This window comes from Rhagoletis pomonella, unplaced genomic scaffold (genome assembly GCF_013731165.1).
Source record: "Rhagoletis pomonella isolate Grant_MI unplaced genomic scaffold, Rhpom_1.0 Rhpom_scaffold_00013, whole genome shotgun sequence".
NCBI classification, from domain to species: Eukaryota; Metazoa; Arthropoda; class Insecta; order Diptera; family Tephritidae; genus Rhagoletis; species Rhagoletis pomonella.
In genome coordinates, this window is record NW_023458567.1 from 23,563,704 (window position 1) to 23,572,503 (window position 8,800).

Sequence of the window (8,800 nt, forward strand, 5' to 3'; positions counted from 1 at the left end):
CGAGAAAGCTTTGACGTCATCGCACCTTTTATTGCACATGCACCGGCGTCACGAAAAACGATATCGTCACAAATGTAAACTTTGTCCAAAAATGTTCTATGAAACTAAAAGCTTACGCGAACACATGGCCGTTCATAAGAATGTGCGAGATCAGATTTGCGGAGTGTGTAACAAGGGCTTTAAAAATCTTAAGCAATTGCGACAGCATCAGCTGATTCACAACGCGGAAAAGAAATATACATGCAAATTTTGTGGAAAACGTTTTGCGCAAAGTTCGGGCCTTTGTGGTCATATGAAAACTCACGGTACATTGCCCCGGAAACTGCTACATGCTGATAAGGATAAATTAAACTAAGTTTCTATTGAAATAAGTTTATTAGTGTAACCTCGAATCATTAACTGAATTAAAATAAAACCCGACTTCATGTTTAAATGTGCTTTTACAGTGGCTTATTCGGTATAATACATGGGCTGCAAAAACCAGCAAGTTTCATGGTCAGCTGGCAATTCTAAGTGCTCTGTTAATGTACATAACTTGTTTCCCGCGCAGACTTGTCAAGCTTGGTTTGCATCTTCAGTATCAACTTTCATTCTGTCTGGTTCGAGCTTCTGTTTTTCCTTAATTTATGTTCATTTATCTTAGGTAATGTGATTTTCGTCTAGTATAGGTTAATACCTCCCAATTTTTGTCATTGTTTTCTTCTTTGTTTGGCTTTTTGTTTTTGTGTTCCCTACGGATTTCTTCTACCAGATCTCTTTTGTATCCGTTATTAGCCGCTATGGCATATATTGCGTTCAGCTCTTTTTTGTATCCTTCTTTTTTTAGTGGTATTCGCTCAATTATATTGAATCATCTGTCTAAAGGCGGCTTTTTTATGCTGATAAGGATGGTTCGAAGGGCGCCGTGCAATAAAGCAATAAGAAATAACGCCATATGGCTTTATTTCACTTCATAATGAGAAATAAGGCCATATATTTGCGTATGGTCTTATTTCTCACTATGAAAGTGAAATAAAGCCATTATGGCGTTATTTCACCTTTGATAATTTTTTTTGTAATGTTTACCTAGTGCACAGCTAGTGTGCATATAACAAGTAACTCGGTAATTGGCTAGTTTAAGGTAGAACTTGCAAACAAAAAAAAAACGTCCATAAATGTCAGGAGGCGTACTAATCGGCGCGTTTTTATCCCTGTATTAACAATTCGGAGGCGGAGGGTTAGTATTGTTAACCGTGCAAAAGTTATTAACAAAACAACCTCTTGGAATATTGCTCTTTTTTATGAGCAATTGCCCGCTCAAAATTCACTAAATCACCAATATTCTCTTTTGAAACACTACACCTTTTTCAGTTTTAGTTCAGAAAGTTGCAATTTACATTCAGAAAGTTAAAATTCAAGTTCAGAATTTCCACTTCAAATTCAGAATTTTCAAATCGCAAACGAAGATACAATTTAAAATCTCCAAATCGTACAGTGAATGTTGAAATTTTCCGAACTTAAATTGGAAATTTCTGAATTTGAAACGAAAATTTTCTGAACTTGAATCGTAACTTTCTGAATTTGAATTGTAAATTTCTGAATTTGAAATAAAGGTTTCTGAATTTGAAATGGAAATTCTGAATTTGAAATGTAACTTTCTGAATTTTAATTGGAACTTTCTGAATTTAAAATGTAAATTCTGAATTCGAATAGCAACTTTCTGAATTTAGAATGAAAATTCTGAATTTGAATTGTAACTTTCTGAATTTGAAATGAAAATTCTGAATTTGAAATGGAAATTCTGAACTTGAATTGTAACTATCTGAATTTAAAATAGAATTTCTGAATATGAATTGCAACTTTCTGAACTAAAACTGAAAAAGGGGTAATAACATATTTTATTATAAAACGTTTTCAAAAAGCACATACATTTTACAACAAAATATTGTTTATTAACCGACTTCACAAAAAGGAGGAGGTTATCAATTCGTCGGAATATATATATATGTATATATATTTTTTTTTATGTATGTTACCGCATAACTTTAGACCACGTTAACCGATTTCGATAATTCTTTTTTCATCGGAAAGGTGGTACCTCAGGGGTGGTCCCATACTAATTTTGTTTAGATCCGATAATTGGATCGTGAAGAAATTAACGATATTCTTGAATTTTTATATGAGGATTTAAATCTGTTTTGTTTTTTGCTTAAAAATTGCTTGTTTTGTTATTAAAAAAAAGTAAACAATGTTCCCGAACTGAAGCGAGAAAATGCAAAATGGCATTTAATGCTGCCATTTTATTTATATTTCATAATAAATCAGCTTTCCTTATATGGCGTCTGGTACTTTTCGGTTCTGTAATAAACAATTTTATACACACTTTAATTTTATTTGTATTTTACCGATTTAACAGAAAATCTCATAGATACATACGGTTTTCGGTTTTTCTCTTTTTTAGTGCCTTTTTTTTTGCCTTTTATACGATTTCTATTGCCTTTTCCTGCCTCTCGCAATTTTTTTTTTGCCCCTTCTAGCCTATTTCGCTATTTTATTTTCCCTTTTTTATAGGTTTTTAGGTCCTCAAAATCCGTTCCCTGGCAATAATGTTGTGTATGAACTCCAAAAAAATGGAATTAATGGGATTATTTTAACACAAAAATACCTCCCATGTAAACTCAACCTAAAAACCCCTTAAAAATACCATAAATGCCATTATTATTATATGAGGTTATGTTAAAAGTCGCAAATGTGAGCCAATTATTAGTTGCTCCTGTACGCGCTTTCTCTGTTACTATGTGATATGTGGCTGTAAGTAATAAACAGAAGAGATCTAACACTTTTATTTTTAGAAATATTTTCTTCGATAAATGCAGTTTTCGAAAATATCAACGAAATGGAAAACACTCATTGAGAACATATTTTTAACAGAGACCATAACGGTTATAAGAAATAAAATTAAATATTGCTATATAATTATTACTGAACAATGGAAAAGTTGTTTTCGTCTAACAAGACGATTATTTCAAGACGAATATTATTTACGTCTTCTCATAATAATTATATGGGATTTTTATTTGTTTTCGTCTCTCGGGACGTTTATTTCAAGATGAATATTATTTGCGTCTTCTCATAATAATTATATGTGCTTTTTATTTTTTTTCGTCTCGGGACGTTTATTTCACGACGAATATTATTTGCGTCTTCTCATAATAATTATATGTCGCTAGCTTAGAGTGAAAAGTTGCTAAGTCCACTTTTTATGAAAACTCATATTTTGATATAGGAGGCTAGAGAAATTGAATACGCATCGTTTCGAAAATTATAAAGGTACTTGTTTTATTTTTTCCTCTCATAAGCAATAAAAGGAAAATTTGCTAAGTCCAAAAGAAGCACCACAAATCCAATAAGGCCAAAATAATACGACATCTTTTAATAAATATCGAATCCTTCTGATTCTTATGGAGTTTTGCTTTGCTTTAAACGCGCAAAATGTTTGATTCAAAGTCTTGCGAAATAGTTAAAGAAAATGGCTATAGAAAGATTTTTTCCTCTCCTGTAAAATTTTTAAAATGGGACTTAGCAACTTTTCTTTCTAAGCTAGCGATGTGCTTTTTATTTTTTTTCGTCTCTCGGGACGTTTATTTCACGACGAATATGATTTATAATTTTAGTCCCGAGAGACTAAAAAAGATATTTCTCGTAAATAATTATTATACAAAGACGAAAAAAATATTCTCTTAAAACAAGGCGACGTTTTTGATCCTAAATATTAGGATAATAATTATTTCCGGTCTCTGATTTTTAATGCAACTTGAATATGTACCAGTTTAGTATCCATCGCGATCGCCGAGTCTTTTATTTTTTCAATCAATTCCGTTGTATTCGATATTGTGTACTTATTGGGTAATCCAAGATTGTCCTTTAGTATAGTTTTTAAATGTTTTGATAGTTTGTAGCTTGGGCCGATCTGTGGTGCCTAGTTTGTGGATTTTAGGTAGTGCATTCATCGGAGGAGCTGATGGATTGATATAGCTGTAGCATGTAGCTTTCTTTATATGCTCTTTTATTGCGGCCTGGTATTCCTCAGTAGGATCCTTTACTAACTTCTTACATCTGTTTTATTTGATAAGTTCTCTCGTTTTTTGTATGTACTCTCTATTCATTATTACAGTTGTGTTTCCTTTGTCAGCTTTGGTCGTGATTACGATGTTCTTTTTTAGTTTGTGCTCCAGACCATTAATTATATTATTTTCGTTGCTCTGTTTTTCGTTTTCTTTGGCTTTGATTCCTTTTCAGTTAACTGTTTGCACATGTGTCTAGTGTGTTTCTGTTCCTCTTTCGGCAGCGTAGATATAGTTATTTCCGCATCTACAATTGTCTGCTCGATCTCCTTTTTCTTATTATAAGTCTGGATATTATGTTTAAGTAATTTTTCTAAAATTCGCGCGTCTTCTTTGTTGATGGGAACTTCTGTAAGATTTACGAACCCGGCATGGAATTCAGGTTTCTCTCTCTGTTGTCTATTCACTCCTTTTTGATTCGTTTGTAACTTTTCGAATTTCCCTTTCGATTTTTTGTACTTCTTCTCCATGACTTTCCCTATGCGCGTTTTGGAACAACGCCGAAACCGGTTTGTCTGCAAACCAAGCTTGACAAGGGATGACGGAAATGCGTTCCAGAAATATTATTTCTGATGACATATGCCAATGTCCCGGACACTAATTGCTTAATTCTCTGAATCAGCATTCCAGAGAAAATTTCCTTCATGACCGCGCCGTTATCACTGAGGGCACAATATTCTGTTATGTCATCTATCATATTTTTAACCTTAGTACTTAAATCTCTTACACTATTCACTCTAAAGGATGATGGCCCTTATTATGAGTTGCATTCGATTTTCGATCTTCGCTGGCTATCGAAGTTCGAAGATCGAAAATGAAATTCGTATTATGAGTTATGCAAGCGAGTCGAAATTTTCGTTGAGTATCGAATTTTCTGACGAACAGAATTTTGCATTCGTTGGTGTAGCGAAGTATTAGAAAATTGTGAAAAATGTATGATTTTGCATTTGTTTTCTTACTTTTTGGCGGCTAGACACTAATTTTAAACAATTTTTATTAATTTCAAGCAGTTCCAACGTCGTGAATAGTAAAACACTAGCTCGAAAGTCTGGGTTTACTTATGAAAGAAAGTCCCAATACGCTGTTGGCACGATCTCCGAGAACAAAATCATGGAGCTGTTTATAGTTTTAATATATTTTAAATATATTTGGATCACAAAATTTCTTATATATATTGTATGTCAAAATATCGATACTTTTACTTGGAAGTAGTATCGTAAGAAAGTATCGATACCGATCGAAATATCGGTTCTAAAGTATCCATACCTACTCGTATCGGTAGTTTTGGCTATGAATGTATTCCGTATGAACTGGATTACATTTAATTTTTTTTAAGAAATAAATTAATCATCCTCGACGAATCCCAAAGTCCGAACAATAAAAATTAATAATGTAGGAATTGAAAATAAATAAAACAACATAACATAGCGAAACTATATGTTTAATGATGAATAGTATTTAACAGAGATAATACCTTGGAAACGTTCACAAGAAGTTTATCTCGGTTAACCTTAAAACCCTGAGTTGGGCACTCAGTGCCAATATTCATGTTTGATGTTGAATTTCGGGGGTTTGGGAAGTCCAATGTGATTTTTGATCATAGGCAGATATATTGTACATTGGTTAATAAGTTGATAAAAAATTCCAGGTGTATATCTCTTATAGTAAAAAAGTAACGGATTTTATATGGTGAGTTCTTAGAAAGCTTAAATTTCTATACGAAATTTCTAGGCTGGGCTACGTTGAACATTTTAGTTTTTTCTAAGATAACTATGTTTTTGTCATCCCCCTTTGCAGCCTACTCTTTTCTCATTTGCTTCTTTTTTTTCCATAAAAGAGCTAGTCTCCACTACCTTTAATATTGTCCGATAATATTTTCAGCGCGAAGAATAATAGAGTTACTCTCTACTGTGGAGCGTGTATACGCCGCACAGTGTTCTATTTTAGAAAAAAAGGACAAACGAGAAGAGATAGCAAAATAAAGATGGGGAATCCAGAAAAATCAGCCTTATTTGGTAGAATAATTACCTTGACCTTTCAAATGACATTCAAAAATAGATGGTTTAAATTGTTTCCTTTGTTTTGGCGTGAAACCAGTACGCAAGGAAGTTTTTAATAAGTTTTAAACCCATATTTTTACTATTCGTACATCAAGGAACCCATTTCCTTTATCTCAAGAATCGAAAGCATTTCATTTTAAATTGTTTTTAAAAAGTTTATTACAAGCTGTTTTTAGGTAAAAAAAGACAAACAAAAACTGAAATTCTACTTTTGAAAGTCATTTTAAAGGTTTAGTAAAATGAAAAGTTACCTTGACCTCAAGACCGACCCTCAAAAGAAAAATCTTTCGATTTTTATTCTTTGGACATAAGAGCAGCGTGCTATGAACTTAAAAAAATGTTGTAAATTGATTTTTTGGGTTTTGAGACCATGGAAATGGATTCCCTGATGCAATAACAGCAAACATTTCTTTTAAAAAAGCTCCTTGCATACTGGTTTTAGAAAAAAAATTAACATCTTCAACATTTGAAGGTCGCAAGCATTGTGCGATTCATATTAGTGGAGAAAAAAATTCCGAAAGAAAATTCGCCTTTGTATCGGCTTTCGATAAGAGTATTTTTTTCGATATCTACCCAGTACTTGGTTGAAAAGCATCGATACCAAAATTACTTGGTGTTGAACGAAAAGTATTGAGTATGTACTTGTATTTACTCGTACAGCCCTAACTCATTTTGTTTCGAAATTCAGCTATGTACACAAGTCCGTAGATTACTCACTAAAGCAGAGGTGGGCAGCTTCGAGAGAGCATTTTTGTAGTGTGCGCAGTGTTGCCAAACATGGGCTTTCCTACCAAAACTGGTAGGTTTTTATAAGCTTTTATTTAACTTGGTCATCCCCGCGCAAATCGAGGAAATTTCCAATCGATTTTAAACTGACTTCCCGATAAGTTAGAGACTTGAAATTTTCAGCATAGTTCCAATCACGATGACAATGCCATTTAATGTATAAATGAATTCCCTATATGGTCCAGGGGTCTTGATTCAAAGGCGGTCAAAAAATAGTAAGATTTATGGTTAACAGAGCGTAATTTGCCAAAGAACGTAAAACCACTATAAAATTGTTAAACCTGCCGGCGATAGTGTAGCAAAGCTATTTGGGGCAAATACTAAATATCAACCTAGTCTAGATATGAACCTCGTTCTAGGAATTAGAAGACTCCAGATGTCGCCCCGCCAGAAGCACTTAAATATTGCGGCTAAATATATGCCATGCTACAGCGGAAATGGACGACACGCCATTTCTTTAAATAAAATTAACTGCTGATATATGTACATATGTATGTTTATACAAAACGTAAGCAAACAACATTTTGCATGCCAAGTCTTCTGTTCTCTTTTATTGCAAGTTGAATTATTTTAATATCTATCGCAAAATTTTTTAAATAAAATACAATAACACTTTTTAATATACAACGCTTTTATAAATGGACTAAAAATTATAAAATAAAATAATGTAAAAAAAAATATTTTTTAAAAACAAGCTTTTATTTAACCTGTACAATCAAAGGAATAAAATGAAGTAGTGTAACAAAAGATTTTTTAGCAAGAAAATTTTGTCAAAACTGCACTAAAATGAATAAAATGAAATAAGTTAAGGTCTCGTTAAAGTTACTAAAAGCCATTTAGTGAAAGGAGTTATTCAAACTCTAATGAAAATTACTAACAATTTGTACTAATTTACTTCGTTTTTAAAAAAGCTTGTCGGCGAATTCAGCGTACATGCATAATTGGTTAGGTATGTATGTATATGTATGTATGCAGATATTTAAATGCCGGTTTGCTATTCGCGCGACAAGCTTTTTTAAAAACGAAGTGAATTGGTACAAATTGTTAGTAATTTTCATTAGAGTTTGAATAACTCCTTTCACTAAATGGCTTTTAGTAACTTTAACGAGACCTTAACTTATTTAATTTTATTCATTTTAGTGCAGTTTTGACAAAACTTTCTTGGGAAAAAATATTTTGTTACACTACTTCATTTTATTCCTTTGATTGTACAGGTTAAATAAAAGCTTGTTTTTAAAAAATATATTTTTTTACATTATTTTATTTTCTATTTGGTAGGTTGGTAGGCTAGATTGGATTTTGGTAGGTTCCGCAACAATACTAGTTATTTGCGAAAAATATAAAATATAAAATGTGCATCTCCAAACATTTATGCAAACCTTGTTTACACGAATATTTCACCGGTGGAGTTCACCATTGTCCACCTGACAGATACTTCATTGTAAGACTTGAGGATTATCACCAAAACTACCCTATTGGTCACATATGCGGCACTGGCCTAGGGCCAGATTCTGTAACTGTGAGTTTTCAAGTGTACCCTGAAAATTGTGTGCACTTTTCATTTTGCGATTCAAGAAGTGTAAGAATGAGTTTTAGCTGTCAAAATTGTGTACACTTCTCTTTCGAAAAAATCACTGAATTTTATTCGGTGAGTTTTTGGTTGTGAGTTTTGCACTCGGTGTACACTACATTTTCTCACAGTTACAGAATCCCAGCCCCTGGTGAACAAAAGCTACGCAAGTAAATGCGGGTTCCACCTTTAGCAAGCTGCACCAACTGGTCCGCGTGGCCATTACAGAAGCTATGGGCACCTGTCCAACAGATGCCGTTGGTATCATTACAGGCATTTCT